This window comes from Pollicipes pollicipes, unplaced genomic scaffold (genome assembly GCF_011947565.3).
Source record: "Pollicipes pollicipes isolate AB1234 unplaced genomic scaffold, Ppol_2.1 Scaffold_3087;HRSCAF=3621_pilon_pilon_pilon, whole genome shotgun sequence".
In the NCBI taxonomy this organism is placed as follows: Eukaryota; Metazoa; Arthropoda; class Thecostraca; order Pollicipedomorpha; family Pollicipedidae; genus Pollicipes; species Pollicipes pollicipes.
The window spans coordinates 2860790-2879830 of record NW_023596225.1 but is presented as its reverse complement, the minus strand read 5'-3'; the positions used below and the strand labels follow the sequence as shown (position 1 = coordinate 2879830).

General features: G+C 64.5%; 1 protein-coding gene across 1 annotated transcript in view; it reads left to right on the top strand.

Moving 5' to 3' along the window:
• The window catches only part of LOC119114855 (M-phase inducer phosphatase), a 41343-nt gene that overhangs the window by 5354 nt on the left and 16948 nt on the right, over positions 1-19041 (top strand). The gene's annotated exons all lie outside the window — the stretch shown is intronic.

The following is a 19041-nucleotide window of genomic DNA, read 5'->3' as shown; positions in this document are numbered from 1 at the left end:
TGAAATGAAGTCACTGCCATGTGGGTGAAACTCAGAGGCTGGTTACGGATTCGCCTGCGCCAGCTCAAAACAGATGGCGATCGCGTTCAGACAGCGAATGTCGTATCAACATAAACTGTCATAATCAGCATGAGCGGTAATACCAACCGGTGCACGCGGCCTAAACGCCGCTAGACGGGCTAGGAAACCATAACAGTATGTATAATTGCGACTGTTGTTCGTTGCACGGTAGTAATGAACTGCTGGGAAGGCAGGCCCCGGACGGGCCGGCATCTGTGCTGTGACGCCTCCCCCCCCCCTTCCTGTCAAAGCAAGTTTGATGGCCAGTCCGGAGGTAAGCACCGGTATGGTCGTCTGGTCGTGGCACCGGCAGTGTGAGCAATAGGCAGTCACAGTGGTCCTGGACGAAGGCGGCGTCATCTATGCGTTTGCTTGGCTGTTATTGTCTCTGATGTCTCGAAAATTGCCAGTAATTTGCTCCGTCTGTTGGTGGCAGGGGTGGCGCCAGTGGGGAGTCTCATTTGTCCAGGTCGCGGGCGCACCGGCATCAGGAGCGGCAAGTTGTCTCGATTGGTCGTTCATCGCGCTGCTAATTGCGAACTGCGGAGGTATGAGGCACAATGGAGGGTTATTGCAGACGTCACACCCACGACAACCGCCCCGATCCGCGCGCTGCTGGGGCGAGTGTGTCCACCACCCGGTGCGCGTGTGTCCAACACCTGGCGCGCTAATGATGCTGCCTCCACCGGGCGTTGTCGAGACCCGCGATCGGCGCTGCCTCTGGTTGTTCGCCGGCTCTCCCCACCGGCGTCCCTGTCGCCATGGCGACCGTCCGAGACGTGGGCTGTATTCGCAGCGCATCAAGAATGTTCTTTTCTATGTGACGTCACTTAAAATATTTGCTGGACGTGTTCGTAGTGCGACACGTTTTCTGTGGACATCTGCGCGACTTGCGACAATAACTGCGCATTCGAAGACGCCAAGATTTGTGATTTTCGTGGTCCGGGTCCCTGCAAACACCAAAAGGCGCTGAGTATTTGGGATATAACTTCATCAGTGCCGTCGACGACATGGATTCCTTGTTGTCTGGGTCGCTGCGAATACACCCGTAATCTTTCGTTCCTCTCCGTGACCAAAGCGTCCATGACCGGACATTCCTCCAGCAGGGGGGGGGGGGGGGGAGTTTTGGTTGGGTTCTCTTCATGCTCAGTCAACTGCCTCGTGTTAAGTTTTGCTCAGTGTTGGGACTCGGCAACCGCCAAACCCGCCATTTTACGTGCCCATGGACGTGGCCTAGCAGTACTCGTGTCCCCCTCCCCCCGGCTGGGGCGCCTATGGTGGCTAACAATCGAACCGCGCGAGCGCGCCAGATGCCGCAGCGGCCCGACCCGTCGTTCCCGACCGTTCAAAGATGACGATTGATAAGTTCAGTTCATTCCGCCCGGCTGGATAGTCCACAGGGATGAGAGGTGTGACCTTGTAAGTGGTGATTGGAATCTCGTAAAATTACCTCTCGTCGGCCTTTGTAGCCAGTGTGGTGCTAAATGTCGGTGTCATCCATAACGGCTGGAAAGTCAGTTGGCGCCATCATTGTGGTGGGAACAAGCTGTTAATGAACACTCAATTCGCACGTGACGTGTTGAGCTGTATGGAATGTGAATCCGAGGCGTGGACGCGCGGCATCACCTCCGCACACAACGAAAGGCGAGGCCGACTGTTTCAGCGGACATCGCCCGCTACTAACGGCCGCCCCGTCTGCGCGTGAAATCGGCGTTCAGCGCTGTCTCTCTGCTGGAGCCTGTCCGCCGATGTCTCGGCTTGTTTTCGTGCAGACCGGCAGTGCCGGGTCCGGCCGCCGGCCACACGACCCCCGCTGCCGGCGTCTCCATTCAGCGGGGGTGCCCCGCGCCGGAAGCGCGAGGCCCGAGCCGGACCGTTACGATCGCTTTGTAAGCGGTGGCGGATCTGCGCTGCGACTAATCCGGCGGCGACCAGACCTGAATGGTCCCCGGCATTCCCGACGACGGCCGGTCACCGGCGGCGGCGCGGCGAGCCGTGCGGCGCCGGACCGCGGGTCGGTCCGCGGGTCGGTCCGCGGCGCCGGACCGCGGGTCAGCCCGCGGCCTCGGCGCGCCGCGGGCAGTGGCTCGTCCGCCCGGGTGTTTACTGATGGCGGTCGGTTCGGCCGTGCGCCGGTGGGTGGGCTTGACCCGCGGAGGTGTCTCGTCTGGTTTGTTCCGGTGCAAGGCTCGACGTCAGGAAGGTTGGGCGCGCTGGGCGCCTCAAGTGGCCATTGTAGTCGACGCGTCCTAAAACACAACTACACAAGGATGGACGCGCATTTGGAGATAAGGCAGGTGTTTGTCAAGTTCCTGGCAGTGACAGGACTGTGGTGGTCTGCATTTCACGGTACAAACGCTGAAAGGCTGAGTGCTGCCGACTCTTGACCCCGGGAGTACCGGGCCCTACGTTCGGCGCGGCGCACCGTAAAATCGGTACGGAACGTGTTTTTGCTCTGGAGACCCGAATTGGGTGCTATTAGTCTCCAACAATACGTTTGCCGTACTTTACTACTACGACAGCGACTTTTTACCATAGTGAAACCCACGATTCCGTAAACCATTGACTTTATTTGGGACGATGACTTTTGGGGAATGCCGCATTAGAACGTGTAGCCTCGTGCCTTTCGCCCGGGTCTCACCCCCTGCCGACACGTGGGAGGTTTGATCATGGTTCCAGGGCTGACCTGGTGGTGGGATGAGTGCTGGCGTCTCTGTATCATTCTGGCAGCTACAGCATGCCTGTGGGTGGCAGGAGATCAGAGCGCGTCACAATCTCACGCCAGCTGCACCCAAGCGAGTTGGAAACACGATGATCCCGGGAGGAGACGCGTGTTTGGGAGCTTATGCTTCTTTGCGAGTCTGGAGCCAGCTGGTTCCGTGTGACCCGGGCTCCCTCCGTCTGCTCTCCCTTGCCATGTCATAACTGTCCGCCGGGGCTCCGCGGACAAAGGTGCGCCGGAAATTTACACCGTGTCGTTATTTATCTGCGGCGATACAAATCTGCCGGGCGCTCGCAGGCATGCCGGGGTGTCCTTGATTCCGGGGCGGCGGCCCTCCCCCCGTCGTCCGTTGGACGGGGGCATTTACCCTGTCTGCGTGAGGCCACAATGGCGCAGGCCGGCCTGTCTGGGTCTGGTCCGCCCCGTCGTGTAACGGGACTCGGCCGGACGTCGGACCCGACAGCGCGAGCCCCTCGCTCAAGCCCGGCGGGGGCGCTGCAGGTGCCGGCGCGACCGAGCGCCTCGGTCACGGGCCGCCCCCGTGCTCTCCAGCCAGGCCGCGAAAGGTCACCGGCGCTGCTTGGGTGGCTGCTGGGGTGCCGGTGCCCTGGCCACCGCCGGAATCCCAGCTGAGGATGCTATTTGAATTTCCCGCCCTCTGGCGAGGTCCTTTAGGCAGCCTTAGGAATGCGAAGGCGGCACCAGGAGCGGTGCTGGGGAGGAGGGCTTCGCTTGTGTCTCAAGATGGGTCGGCCGTGTTTGTCCGAGCTGCGAGATCAAGCATGCTGTGCTCTTGGCCGGATAACATTTCCACCCGGTGTGTGCGGGGTGTGGAGATGGAAGTGTGTACCTGTGCTCGCCTCTGCGCGCCGGCCAGCCAGACACGCCGCTGCCAATGCACTCGACGGGCCGGCATATCCCATTCATTTTGGCAGATCACTTGGCCATCTGCTGCGAGACAACGCGGCCAACACTGGCGGGAGTCTAGCGACGACCGCCGACGGCACGAGCGCGGCGGGGGCCACCGCGGCAGAGACATCTGGCGGCGCGCGGCCACACTGCGCATGGGAAACAATGCGTCCGGCCGCTCCGCCGGCGGTAAAAACTCGTTTTACATAGCGGCGTGCGCGTAATGAAGGCGGCGCCCGTTGCGCGGCCGGCAGTCCTGTCTCGCGGGGCCAGGCTCTGGTTACGCGCGACCACCGGGCGCACTTCCTCGCGCCGGATCGGCGGCTCTGCCATCGGGACGGCCGCGGCTCCGGTTGCGCCGCCACGCACGCCGCCGCCAATTACGACGGCGGCGGCAAATTGGAGGATCGGGAGCAATTAATTCACGGCCGGTACTGGCCAGCTGGCCGGCCGGCCGCCGCCGTCGGTGGACTGGAAAGTGGCGCGCTGCGACGGCGGGCGGCGCGGCGGCGCTGGATGCGCGCGACCGAAGCCACCGGCATCCATTGCCGACTGAGTGGGACGAGGACAGGTCGAGAGGAGTGGCCGCTCACCACTGTTTCCTCGCTTGCGGCAGGGGTTACTGGGGACCGGGGGCGTCCGGTCCCGGCCGTAAAACGCGATCAGCATGCCTGGAAGGTGGGACAGCTGTCTAGCGTATTTTTTTTGTCGCTGCGGTGACTTGCGCTCCGTAGAATGGCCCATATTTGTGGAAGTGTATGACAAGGTCACAAAAGCATGTGGAAAAACCACGGTCTCTTCAATGTGAAGTATTGAAGAGGGTTGCGTGCTTTTTATCCTTTTAGGACATTATTATCTGTTGCGCCTTACGCCTTGTTCAATCATAGGTAGTGGGTACAATTATTATCATTTATCTCCAAACACTGGCTAAGCCAACAGTAAAATATAAACATCGTTAACTCCACCGCAGGCACGGCATGCTAGCAGCGAAGGTGGCTTACACGGGTAAACCACCAAAGGCTCATTAAACAAAGCCGAGTCTGTTTTTCCGAGTGGCCACTCCTGCCGAGATCGGCTCAAACGATAGAAAACCTGGGGTGTGTACGGCATGCCTGCGTTTCTATTTTCCCAGCTCGGAAATGGACGAAATGTGACTGCTGCGTGACAAATGCCCCTTTTCCTCCATATGGTTCGGCGTTATCGCGGATCGATCTTGCCGACACCGTCCTAAAACATCCCGGGCCTGTCTCGTGGGCCGGCACCGGTGCCGGCCTGCCCGATGGATGGTTATTCATCCCGACCGTGCTCCGGCCGAGGTGAATTGGGTGAAAGGGCAACAAAGTGGTGGTGACAAAACTCACTCACTGCAGTCATTAGTTGAACAATTAATTGCCGACGAGAGATTGCCTTCGTCACTGTATGAATGCTCAGCAAGGTCTGTAGTAGCAGTGTTCGTGGTCTTTGTCAAGTGAATTTACGCATGATTATCATCTACGACCCCTTTTTTATGATGAAATACATATTGCTGCCGGCCGCTACGTGCTGGTATACTGGCGCGCCCCGAACGTAAAATGTGTCTGCATGACCGTTTACAGTCCCTGCGCCCAAAACTCCACTTTAAGTATGTGTGATCAATTCGAGTATCGATGCGAGCTCATTTCAAGCGAAAGTCATCCCGTACAACTAGGCCATACTCTCCGGCGTTACAATCAGGCGCATGCTTCACCCGCACACGTTGCCCTCGTCCGCCAGTGGAGGAGGGGAGGGTAGGCGTCGTGCCGTTCCGCGCCCTTTGTGTCCCCCACTCCGGAGGGTTCGCGAGATGCTTGGCTGACCGGTCGATGCCAGTGAAAGTGGGCGCCCGCCCGCCCTGCCCGGGCCGGGCCGGGCCGGGACGAATGGCATCCGCTGGCCGGACCGGACCGGGTCCTGGGTCCCCGGTCCCGTGCGCGCTCTTCCCCGGCCGTGGCCGCGATCTGACTGGACCGCCCCACGCTGCCGTCCCGCCAGCGCGCCCCGGCTGCCGCCCCCCTCTCCGCGGCGGGGCTGATCCCGCGAGCCAGCCGGCCGCCCTGCTCCCGTATTGTCCCCGAATGATGCAATCGCCGACCCTGTTTTCCGGCGCTGTATAGGGGAGGGGGGGGGGGGGGGGAAGGCAGTGTGTGTCGGGGCTTCACGAGCTGCATATCTGCGCGGGAGGCGCTCTCCCCGATATTAAGGGCGCGTTCGGCCGAGGGAAAATTAATTAATCAACCAACACTTTTCTGTCCTATCATCATCCGCGAAGCTTCTCCATTTACGTTCGGCGCGTCCGGAAATCAACGCCCAGCTTCCGTCTTACGTGCGTCGTGCACAGCCAACGGTCATAGCTCTAGGCACGGTGAAGAAGTGTTCTCCGTCTAAACCACGCTCTGAACATTATTCGGAAGTCTTGCCTTGGCGTCGGAGAATTATCTGCTAGCGACCGTTTTCCGTGTCGGCAGTGTCGAACGCCATTCCGGAGAATTTTCCAGCACTCGGGATAGTTCTCCGAGATTATCTGCCGGAGAGCGTTCCTTTGGTGTGCCGGGGGCCGTGGATGGTGCCGCTGCGTGGTAGACTTGCTGCTCCCGCAGGCCTCCGCCTGTGGGTTTCGAAGCAAAACAATACCATAAGTCAGTTCTTGGCGGGCAGAGGCGCACGCGAGGGAGGGATAGGGTGCACGGATCCGGATCCTTCTCAAGAAATATAGGGTCGTGTTGGGCCCGAAATGAAATATGATTGAGATCTTCCCCCCCCCCCAAAAAAAAAAACACCGACAGAACTTCGAAAGCGAGAGGTCTCAAAGCTGCCAGAGACAGAGTTACGCTGCTGGGCCTCTAGGACAGGGGTGACCCGCTGTAGCACCATAGGTCTCAGAGATCATATGGGCTTGTGGCGCGGGAAAGGGTGCCTTATTTCACATTGTTCGCCACAGCACACCAAAACATGACATCAGGAGGCCCCAGGAAAAGGGGGAAATCCATTATGATTCTAATTCTGCAGCTCCGTGCTAGGGCACCAGGAGAGTTCTTGTAGTGGCCCTCCCGAGGTCTGGTTCCCCCTCCTAAAGGAAATCTGTTTACGTGTGCAGTAGGGTTGTTTCCAACCATAAGAAACGATCGTGAGGCATAGGGTAATACAGGAGAACTTGCCGGCTTGCGCGCTAAAACAAAACAGAAAAATGTTTAGGTGTTGCTTCTTAGGTAGCGCATTTACGAACGCGCCCTGAGTTCCTCCGACAGCATAGGGGCTGCCGTCTCGACTCGTTCCGCAGGGCCGGGCGGACTCGCCACTGGATGCCGCGGGCACCCTGATGTGCCGCCCGCATCCCTGACGTGACCTTACAGCTGCTGTTCAGACCATGAGGGCCACAGGACGGCGGCGATCCGCGCTGTGCTGCTATGGTGGTGATGATGTACGACTCACCCGGCGTGAGGTGAATGGTACCAAAGTTGCGTCGTCACTGGGTGACCCTCGGGTGTGCGGAATGCTTTTCAACGCGGGCGGGACATCGAACCCCAACCGCTGAGGCATCTCGTCCTCAGAGCGGAGGTCACGGATGTCGCGTGAGGTCACGGAGGTCTCGTCCTCCGAACGGAGGTCAGACACCTGGTACTGTCCGGATGTCGCGTTATATTCCGTCATTGAGGCCCTGATTGGGGATCCTGTCGGCCCCTCTCCGACTGTTCGTGACATCTGCGCCGCGCAGTAATCGCCGTGCGTGCGACTTGGGCATCACCTGGACAGTCCAGCGTCGGGGCGACACCTGGCCGTGGCCCGTGCCCCCGCCGGGGTCTTCGCCCCACGCCGCCGACGTCCGGCGCCGGGGGCCGTTGTCCTCCGGCGGCGGCCGCCGTGAGCCGCCTTTTGCCGCCGTTTGCCGCCGTCGTCCATTGTCGTGTCGCGGCGGCGGCTAATTGCCGCGCGCCGCCGCCGCCGCCGCCGCCGTCGGCGCGCGGCCGGCGGCGCCCTCGCCGTCCCGGTCTCTCAGCTGCTCGGCGCGCTCAAAGACGGCCCGGAGACGACGGCGCGCCGGCGCCAGCTGCTCCGCGTGGCACGTGCCGTTGTTCGTCTGGCGCGCGGCACGTGCTCGCCCAGCCAGGCAGGTGCAGGGCGACCCGGCTCCCGGGTCAGCAGCCGGCTGTTCCCATGGGGGGCGCGCGCGCGCGCTCGCGCCGCCCGCCAGAAGGGCGGCGCCGGCCACGGAGGGGAGGGGAGGGGAAGGGCGAGGCTAGGCGAGGCGGGACGGCCGCCGTCTGCGCCTGTTTGCGCGGCCACGCATGACAGATGCCGGCCGGCGCATTGCTACTGGTCTGCCTAACTGGCCTTAATTAGGCTGGTGCTGTGCGGCGCGATGGCCGGCGCCGCGGCGGAAACGGTGCGGACTGGACACTTCCGCCGCGGCGGCCCGGCCAATCCGTGCGGAACGCCGCGCGCCTCTTGGACCAATTGGCGGGGAACTTTGCAGAAACCGTGACGCCGGCCCTACTAGCTTCCGTGGCGATTTGATCGGACCCTCCCCCCCCCCCCCCTCGGCGGTTTGTCCTCCACCGCGTGTCATGAACGCAGTCTCGCCGCCGCCGCCGCCGCCGCCGCCGCCGCCGTTGTGCGTCTATCAACGGTGCTGGCGCGGGGGCGGCGACCCCGGCCGGAGGTTGTTAGTGGCGGCCGGTGTGCGCCGGTGGCGCGGACCCCCGCGGCCGGATGTCGTTACACACGTGGCGGCCGGCCCCTCTTCCGGCGGCGGAGCGGCGCCTCCTTCGAGACTCCGGTCGCCGCCGGCCGCGCGCGGCTTCGCAGCCGCCCCTGAACCCATTAACACCGCGGCGGCGCGCTAACAGCACGGCTTTTTGTGCCGAATGCTAAGAATGCCGGGTAAAAACTCGACCCCTGTCGCGGACCGAGAAATGCTGTCCCGACGTTTGCGTTCGTCGTCGACTTGGTTTGCCGTGGGGGTCTGTACTGGGCCGCAGCTCAGCCACTGGCTGTCCTGAGGACCGACCTCGCCTCATCCGCCACGAGCGAGCCACGGTCGGCTGGTGACCTGTCTCCCATGGCTGGGTGATCTCTTGCCCCGAGCGAGCCACGGGCGGATGGTGGCCTGTTCCCCGTGGCCGGGTGATCTCTTGCTCCGAGCGAGCCACGGCCGGCTGGTGACCTGTTCCCCATGGCCGGGTGATCTCTCCCTCTGCCTTTAACAGAGACATGCGTGTTTCCTTCATGCAGCGAACCGTTTGATGTGTAACCCGTTCTTGTTTCCTTGTTACCAACCATTGTTTTACGTTTAAAACTTTTCGTTTTACATTTCCCTTCCGTGTTTTGTCCACTGCTTTTCTTGATGTCGTCTTCGCCTTGCAGCGATACTGTCATTTCGTCCCCCTTGCTGTCCTTCCTCCTTCTCCGTGCCTCCTCGCCGACCTGCTCCATCGGTCCTCCCTCGGCCGTTCGTCCGCCGCGCTCTCGGCGCTGACGGCCGCACTGACTGGCCCGAGTGCCGGTGCCGATCGGCCGCACTGACTGGCCCGGGTGCCGGCGCTGACGGCTGAGCTGACTGGCCCGGGTGCCGGCGCTGACGGCTGAGCTGACTGGCCCGGGTGCCGGCGCTGACGGCTGAGCTGACTGGCCCGGGTGCCGGCGCTGACGGCTGAGCTGACTGGCCCGGGTGCCGGCACTGACGGCTGAGCTGACTGGCCTGAACGCCGGCGCCGATCGGCCGCCCGGTTGTCGCCGTTGGCCTAATCGCCGCCCGCCGGCTGATCGAGCAGCTGGCTCCCAAGGTCCCTGGTTCAATGCTGGTCAGCGGACGGTCGGTGGCCGGGCCGGCCGGATGGGCCGGGGGCGAGGCGTCGCTGGGGGCGGTCCTCCGGGCCCGGTCTGTCCGGCCGCCACCTCGGCGACGCCACGCAGGAGCGCCCGGTGGCCGCCGGTGCCGGTATAACTGGAAGACACCCGGCGACGCCACGCCGGAGCGCCCGGTGGCCGCCGGTGCCGGGATGGCTGGAACACACCCGGCGACGCTCGACACTGCATCCTATTGTCGCCCATTAGTAGGATGGATGGCCTCGCCTCGCGCGTTCATCGTGTCGAATTCACCCAAGTCATTTCACCCATTGCAATGGGTAGGTGGCCCGTTCCCGTTGCCGGTACTGGGTAAATCACTGACCGCTGCTTCTCCTTCACGCCCAGCTTTCGACCGGGGTTTTTGCATTCTCCTTGGCCAAGACCTGCTGGCTACACGGGTGGCTCTGCGGCTGGAGTGCACCGCGTCCATTCCTCACCGCGCGACTCTGACGTCGGTGGTGACGTGTTGCACTGGCGGCGCCAGCTCCCGCTCCCCCACGCCGAGCCCGTTTGTGGCGCGCTTTTCAAAACTGGAGCGGCCCGCGTCGGCCGGCGTGGCGGCACGGCGCGTCGGCGGCGCGTGCGGGCCGTCGACGCGCCGCGAGCATCGATCGACGGCCATCGGCGGCGGACAGCTGGATGCACAGCTGGGCCGGCGGCGGCGGCGGCGGCGCCCCCCCCCCCCCCCGCCACGGCGTCCCCCGGGCCGGCGGTGCACCTCGCTGGAGGGGGCCGAGCGGCGCCGGCCGCGTCTCAACGGCCGCCGGCAGCGGCGTCGGCACGTACGCGTGAGACACACGCACCCACCTGTGCGCCAGTACCCGAGGCCCCGACGCTTCTCCCGCCCCCGTCCACCGACCGGCCCCCCTCCCAGCACACAGGCACAGAGGGCGGTACACATACGGCACGGCGGCGCTGGAGAGCGTCGGGTTCGGACGGCGGCGGCGGCGGCGGCGGCGGCGGGCAAAGGTCGCCACGTCATTGTGCCGCGGCGAGGGGGCGGTAAAACTGTCGGCCGGGGACGGAGTGGCCTGTCCGGTCGGCGGGAACCTCTCCTGTGCGCGGTCCCATCTGGTCACCGAGCGCGCGCGGCGCGACGGACGGCCGTGACGCGACGTGACGCCAGTGACGCGCCGTGACGCCAGTGACGCGCCGTGACGCCGTCAGCGGGCGCGCGTCCCCGCGACGACGCCAGCTTGTGTTCCGCGCCGACGTGTGGGCCGCGGTGGGCAGACGCCGACGTGTCGCGGCCGAGGCGGCGGCGCGTTTGGTGGGTTGTGTTCCGCGCCGACGTATGGGCCGCGGTGGGCAGACGCCGACGTGTCGCGGCCGAGGCGGCGGCGCGTTTGGTGGGTTGTTCTCCCCGCCGCGAAGGACGGGTTCCCACGGCTCGCCCAGGAGCCCGGCGGCAGGCCGGCGGCCGCCGGCCGAGAGAGATGTATCATTATTTAGGCATAGATTTCCCGCGTTGTCATCGAAGGGCCGCGCTCGCTGCTTAAAGTGGTCCTGATTAATGGCTGTGGTGGTGATGGGTCGGCGCGGCGGCGGCGGCACCTGATCGCCCCCCCCTCCGCCCGCTCCTTCGCTCCTTCGCCTCGCGGTTTGAATGTTATCGGCGGCCGGGCTGTTTGTAGCCGGGGCGGCGTGGCCGCCGGCCGGGAGGCGGTGTGAGGAGTACTGTACCCGGCTCTCTGGGGCCCGGAGCCTAGCGGCTCTCTCGTCCCGCCCCCGGGCGCTCGCTCCAACTGCGGACTGCGGACCTCCGTTCAAACGGGCGCTGGGCGGTGTTTTGTGCCTTGTGACGGTGCTTTAGCGCCGAACAATTTATCACATGGGGCTGGTGTTTGCTCGGGCTGCTCGGTTGGCGTCAGAGTTGATAATAACCCGTGAGGATGGTTATTACGGTTACTGGTTGCTTCTACTATCTGCTGTCACAGCCCGCTGTCACTGCCTGTGGTCACTGCCTGCTGCCATTGCCCTGCCGTCACCGCCTGTTGTCACTGCGTGCTGTCACTGCCGCGCTGCCTGCCCTGCCCTGCCGAACACTTCTCCCGCGTGACTGTCGCGTATTTTGTGAAGTTCTGCCCTCTGTCCTCTACACTCTCTTTCCAGCAAGCGGGCTCCATGCTCCTTGGTTGGGTATCTGTACTGGACAGTCCATGGACATCAGTGCTCTTGAACACCACCGCCAGGCTGCCGACGCCATCAGCGTTATCAGGAAACCTTGCCGGCGCGGGCCTTTTTCCGCCTTTTTGCGCCCCACGTCTGGGGCATCCCGTGATCATCAGCTGTCGGCAGACGATATCTGCTGTGGCATTTGCACGCAATGCTTCAAACAAGGCGTGTCGGGGTTTATCATCAGCTGACAGCATGCTCAACACGCCTCACAGCGATGCGTTGCCGGGCCTTTGTACGGGTCCTGCCCAGGAACGCGAGGAATTTACGGCTGCATGCATTCACCTCGCCCCCGAGGTGTGAGAAAGTTGTGCCTCCAGCTGTTTCCAGACCGATGCTGTCCTCGCTGCAGGGGAGGGGGGGGGGGGCTGAAATCATCGGGGCGTAGTCACAGACAACAAGCCAGCGTCCGGGGCACCCAAATACGAAAATAAAAAAGAATAAAGGAATACAAAATACAATAATACAATGATATGCTCCATGTCATGCCTAGGTGGATGGGTACCCGGCCATGAACCTGATCGCGTTCGTCAACCAATCGGTTTTGTGCGTCGTCGTGTTAGTTCTTTGACATAGTGTTGTTTTAATGTGCCGCTGTGTGCTATTTATTGGTGGTGTTAATGATCCCAAGCGGTTTTACGAGCGGTCGGTGTTTTGAACATCGCACTCGAAAAGTCACGTTGTATTTCAGCGCTTTGTTTTATGCTTTGGAAGGCGTCTTCCCTGGGAGTCGGTTTATCTGAACAGTACCCCAGCTATCTGTCCCTATCATTGCGTTCCGCTCTGTGTTTGAGTGTCCGTTTTTAGAGCATCTCTCAGAAAAAGTGGAGCTTCACCACACCTGGAGCACGTGCTGTGGGCCGGTATGGCGGCCGGCCGGCCGTTCCGTCTCGAGCGGCCGTTTGATTGCCAGCTCCGGCCCTGTTTCCGGCGGCGGGGGCCGCTCGGCTCGGCTCGAGGCGGACGGCCGTTCTGCTGGAGCGCTCCCAGGTGGCGCTGGCGGCGCGTCCGGCTCGAGCGACGGCTGGCTGCGTCTCAGCACCCCCACCGGCCGCTATTTGCGTGGTAAACAGCGCGCGCCCCGCGCCGACCGTCCGGTCTCGCCGAGAAAACAGCGCGCCGGCCGGTAGACCGCGCGAGGGCGCGGCGCATTCCGCCGGGGCTGGCTCTGCACGCGCTGGTGCCGGGGCGTGCCGAGCGCAGCGGCGCCGGCACGCACACCAGCCGCGGGCGCGCAGGCCTTGCGCAGCCTCCACTTTCGCTGGAATGACGGCTCGGGGAGGTATGCGTGGGAAGGAAGGCGTGCGATTTGAAGGGGAATGCGCGATTTCGATCGGTCACGCAAGGCAGCCGTGGATAGGGGTTCCTGCAGTGCAGGTGTCTGTTTAGTTGCGCATCTGGGAAACCGAAGAAACAGGGTCTGAAATTCTCGCGGCGCCGGCCCGCCCTGTCAGGGTAAGAGGCAGGCCACAGGCGACAGCCTCGCCAGCTGAGTGTGCCGTAGAGCCCCGACGACGAGTCCTCTGCGAGTAATCGTCCCGCGCACACACGGTACAGCGTAAAGCTGGAAGATGAGCCGCTGTTGAACTGTCGGGCTGAACTACGGTGCTCACAACTGCAGAATGAATGTCCTGACGTCTTCCTTGCTGTAGTGATTGCCGCTCATCCCTGTGGCAATCGCCTCACAGGAAGTGCCTGGAGCCTCCAGTGTTTGTCATGCATTCGCTGTTGCGTCAGCAGTGGCTGCCGTTCCTGGTGCGCTGACAGGCGCAGGCACTTCAGAGAAACGTTGCGCGCGCTTCCAGCGGACAGCACTTGTGTGCTCCGCGGGTCATGTGAATGTGTAATCTGGACACCGCGGAGGGGGCCTCTGTCGTCAACAGGTTGCCCCCTCGGCGGCCGCCGCGAAGGGGGCGGAGGGGCACTGGGCTCTGTTTGCGCACTGACAGCAACCGCCGTGTTTGGGCTGGCCCCGGCTGACCCGTCACCCAGCGTGAGGTGGAGAGGCGGCAACAGAGCGGACGGGCCCGGCTCAGGGGAGAGGAGGGGGCCGCTCCCCGCCCGCCCAGGCTCGGTCAGTGAGAACTAAAGCTGTGATGATGCCGCTTCGAGGGAGGGTGAGGGGAGCGGGTCTGTCACCCCAAGCCCGTGGTCAGAGAAGCGCTCGGCGATGTCGGCTAGGGAGGAGGGAGAGGGGGCGTCCCCCGCGGCCCGGCCGGCGGAGAAGTCCGGGGCCGCGTGACCGGGCGCAGGAACGGACGAAGACTGTCCGCGGAGGCCTGTACAGAGCGCTGGGCAGGGTTTTCTGCCGACGGCTGGCTAGAGCCGTCAGCGGGGCGGACAGGCCGTACTGAGATCCGGTCGTCAGTCGGGCGGACATCAGCCGGCGGCGGCCGCTGACGCCGCTGATGTATCACTCAGCCGCCGCCGGCTACGGGGGCCAGTTCGCTGTCACCAACGGAAGCGGGCGTCATCCGGGACGGCCGACGGTCGCCATCAGCCTCCGGCGGCGAATCTCAGCAGCGTTGCAAGTCTGTCTACGGCGCTCAGCGCTGGAGACTGACGCCGTGCCGGGCCGGAGCCAGCTCAGCCGCCGCCGGAGCCAGCTCAGCCACCGCCGATGTCCTGTCCCGTCTCGATCTCCTCACCCGCGCCGGTCCGGCGGAGGCGGGGGGGGGGGGGGGGCATCGACAGACGGCCGCCCCGCTGGCCCACTCGGCCCATCAGACCATTTGTCCGCGCCCGGGCTCTGTTGACGCCGCCGCGCGCCGCTTATACGCCGCGCCGCCGCCTAATGGATCGGGGATGGCGGCATGCGACAGAGGGACGCGCCGCCGCTGGCCCAGATTTCTGGCGATCGGACGCGACAGACGTGAGGGGACGGCGGGTGGCTCGTACGCGGCCCAGGCACCGTTACGCCGCCGCGCGCCGCGCCTATAATTTCCCCCGGCCGCGCCAATGAGCGGCGCTGTCCCGAATCAGGACCGGGTCAATAAACCGAGCCGGACCATCGCGGCGATAAAAAAAGTCGAGGGAGGTGCCGGACTGGGCTGGACCGCTCGTCTTCCCCGGAGCCTCGCTCGGCCGTGCTTTCTGCGCCGTACCTTGACCCTCGCCACGTTCGCGGGGAGAAACTGCCGTTTGAACGCCGTCCGTCCGTCCGTCCACCGCTTCTGACCAACGGTCCGCGCGAGCAGTCTCCTCTCCTCGTGCGGCGCCGGCGCTGGTGTTTTTTCCTAAAGGGTCAGCCAGCGGGAGTGAAGGTCGCCGTTCAAATTCGGCGGGGCGCGCCCGGCGGGGGAGCCGGCGGCGCGGCCGTCCGGGAGGCGCCGTGTTGTCTCAGTCGCCCCCCGCCCGGCCGCCGGCGGAGGCGCCCATTGCAGGCCGCGCCCCCGCCGCTGTACTGGCGGGGGTGGAGGGGGACGGACACGCACACTGGACAGAGGGCACGGCCGCCCGTGGCCGGCCGCCAGCCAGCCCTTTCATAAATCGCCGGCCGCTCGGGGCGCCGCGTTTTTGTTTGAACAAGAATGCCGTCGCGGCGTGGCCAGGAAATATCGGCGCCCCTCTCCGCTGGGTCCAATTTTAGGGCGGCGCCGTCATTGTCGGACGTGCGACCCCCTTTGGATGCTGGGATTATGCACGGTTTTGTGGAATGCGGGCGGGCCGGTCGGCCGGCGGACGGACCGGCTGGCCCCATACACCTGTACCCCAGCCCGCCGCCGGCCGGCGCGACCGTCTGCCGCGCCGGCGACTGCAGCCAGTGGGAAAGGTCGGCTGGCGCGGCGCCGGCGACACCTCGCGGCCGGCCCTGTTCGCGTGCGTGCGCCTGGCACGTCCGGCAGAGATGAGGCAGAGGTGCCCCGGCTCCAACGGGCGTCGTGCTGGCATTTCCCGGGACGGCCGCCGGGGGCAGCACGGCGTGCCCGCCGGCGCCGGCACCGTCCGCTCGTCATGCGCCGGGGCTGAGGTGGGCTGAGGTCAGCCGCCCTGGGGCTCGGGCGTAACGGCTCTGTTCGGCCGGGCCGTTCGCCTGGGGGAACAGTCGCGACCCGACGCAGCGCCGGGACGGAAGTGCAGACGGCCAGCCGCCGACGCTCAGCGCCGTTGACAGGCGGCGCTGCCTCCTGCCGCTGCCGTGAGGTCCATGCGGGCTGAGTCAGCCGCCCCCTGGACCGGCGGGACGGCGGCGCGCTCAGGCCCGGCGCCGGTGTGCCACGTCTGCAGCCCGTCCTGACGGCACGGCGGTGGCGTCCGGGCTGCCACAGCAGTGATGTCACGCGGCCGGGCTGGCCGAGTCACCGGGTGCAGCGGTGGGCCGGCGGCAGCCTGACGGCGCGGTGCAGCGCGAGCGCGGCGCCGCAGGCTGCTCCACTAGACAGGCCCGTTTTGTGGACGTGCATGTCTGGTCGTTGAGTTGGGGCTGGGGCTCTCCGCAAAAGCGTGAAAGACGCGTGGTTGTACATGAAGCGGGGTCTCATACCGCGTAGTTTAGGTTTTGCTGAGGCCGGTGCTTCACTCATAGTTTTACTCTACCAAGTGGTGTGTGTTGCGTTATTTTTTATCACGGAAATGCCGTCTGGCGGGTGTGAATCATCGCAGCCGGAGGGATGGCGCTGAGTCTGCCGTTCCAATCGTGTCCATGTGCATTGAACGTCACATGACTAAACCTCACTCCAGGAACTGTCAGCTGTCATTTCAGCCGTGCCCACAAGCCTTCAAGCCTTTCAACAAGCCTTGCGGTGACACCTGATCCGCTCCGCCAGAGAATGGCTGACGGGCGGGCGCGAGGCCCGCCGGCGCCGCGCTGCGCCGGTCCCAAGCGCGCGCCCGGCTCCGTGCGGGGCCCGTTTTTGTGCCGGCCGCGGTCGACCACCCCGGCCGGCGACTCCTGACCGGCCGTGGCCCGTCCGGCGCGTTTGAATGTCCCGCTCCCAGAGAACCGGCCGTGATGGGAGCGTGCGCCGGGCCCGCGGCGCCGGCGCCCGCCGCCCAAAACACGCGGCGCGCTGTTTGCTACCCTGTGTGTTTGCTCACGGGCCGGTGTGGGTGAGGCTGGCCCCGGGCACGCGCGCGGTCAGGAGTCAGGAAGGGCTGCGGCCCAGGCTGGGACCGCTGCCCAGGCTGGGGCCGGTGGCAGGGCTGCGGAGAACGTACAGCTCTGGTCATGCCGCAAGGCCTACTGTTGGTACTCAGTCGGTGGGCAGAAGTCTGATGCGCGCCCCATTGAGCACCTCTCCAATGTAGCCAGCAGTTCGTTGCCCGCCGATTCTGCGACTGAATGACCTCGCCTGTCGGAAATTTTGAAAATGGTGACGTATGTGGGAGATAGCGTCTCAGCGCCCAGTCAGTCTGTAAACAGATGAATTGGCCGGCCTGCGCCGGGTGCATTAGTGCCACACTTGATAACCTTGATCGGGCATTGATACGGGTGCCGTTGGCGGAGCACTCGCCGATTGTTCCCTCGGAGCGCGTCCCATGGACGATCGCTGCCAGGGGAGGAGCAGCTGCGGCCGACAGCCGACTGTCTCGGAGTCGGCTGGTGCGCGCGCGTCGCTGATTATTTACGCCCGTCGGAGCCACGTGGCCAGTTTTTGCCGGCTCGACTGGCCATCTGCAGCCAGGGCGTGTCCAGCGGCCTCTCCGTGTTCCCTGTCGCTCTGTCCGGACCTCCCCTGTCAGGCGGTCCTTCTGGTGTTCCCTCTAGTCATGCGCTCGTCCTCTGCTGTGGCGGTGTCTGTCCTCCGCCGTCGTCCGGTCCTTTTGTCCTCCCGTCGCCTGGTCCTGTCCTCTCCCGTCCTTCCGTCCTCCGCCACCTGCGGGGCACTATCTCTAACTGGCCGGAGCGTTCACCAAACACTGCTGGTGGCCCACCTCTCACGTAACGTTGGCATTAGCATCCGTTTGGCGAACACAACAATCGTCATCGCACGGCTAGTTTTCTGAGAACTTCTGCATACGAGACTGGAAAGGATTTTTACATGAGAGACAGGGGACCGGACTGCCGGACGAGCCGGCGTGTGGCTTGTCACGCTCACACTGGCGATCGTTGCGGCCCAAGCGTAACGTCAATGCACGTGGACGAGAAGGCAAGTCCATGAAGCCAAACCGAGTCAGCGCACCACGAAAGTATTCAAAATAAAGCCGCTTTACCGCTTAACGGGCGGACCGGTCGAGGCAGCCAGACCTGGCATTCCTCATGGCTGACGGCCAGGCTCATCAGGTCCGCGGTCTTGCTCAGGTGATCCTGCCATTTGTGGCATATGTCCGGGAGGCCGCCTTGTCTCAGCCGGTCTCCGGACTCCAGGACGAGAGTTTTGGGTTCGACACCCGCCGCCGTGTGCTTTCAAGGGCTCCAGCCTACACCGGTGTGTGGCGGCATTATTGAGTCAGAGAGCCTGGCAGGGGGAGGGGAGGGGTAGGAGTCAGAGAGTCCAGCAGGGGAAGGGGAGGGGAGGGATAAAAGTGAAAGTCCAGCAGGGGAAAGGGAGGGGAGGGGTAGGAGTCAGAGCGCAGCAGAGGAAGGGGATGGGAGGGGTGGGGGGGGGGGGGGGGTCAGAGAGCCCAGTAGTTATACGTGTTGGTAGCAACCCAATGACCGCAAACCCCACTCCAGACCGCGCCGCCCTCGAGCGCCACGCCGCGCCAGGGGCGTCGGTCCAGCCGGTGAGCGCGGCCGGCCGGCCGTGCCCCGGCGGCGGCGCCCCGCCGGGGAGCAGAGGGGAGCGGCGGAGCCGGCGGCCCGTTCAGCGGCGGGCCGACGTGCCGACAGGCGGCCGCCGCCGACCCAGATCTGCCACTCGCGCCGGCGCCCTGTTTGGACGCGGTGGGTGCCTGTGCTGCGCAGTACGGCTGGGGTGGGGGCGCCGCCGCCGTCGGGCTCGAGGGGCACGGCTCCGGCGGGTCGACGGCGGGGGCCGGTGCCGAGGGGACGGGCCGGCAGTCAGCGCCGAGGCCGCCGCCAGCGACCGGGCGAAAACCAGACTGACGGCTGTCTGCGGTGGGGCTGTAAGGTTCGGCGGGGGCAGGTCCGCCGCCTCACCCTGCGCTCTGGGGCACTGCGGCGGACTGGGGCCCACCGCCGGACTCCGGTGGGGCCCACCATCAGATTGCGAGCCTAACCGAGCCACAAGGGCGGACTGGCGACCACAGCCTCTTTACGTCTGCCCCATCATGTACGACGGAAGACCGGGGGAGCACGTCTAACTCCAGGACCTGGCTAGCGTACGGGAAAGGAGAACCTCAGACCATCATCGCCTGTGCCCTGAGCTCTGTCAGAGGCAGGGAAGAACGCAGGAGCCGAGTCTGTTTGG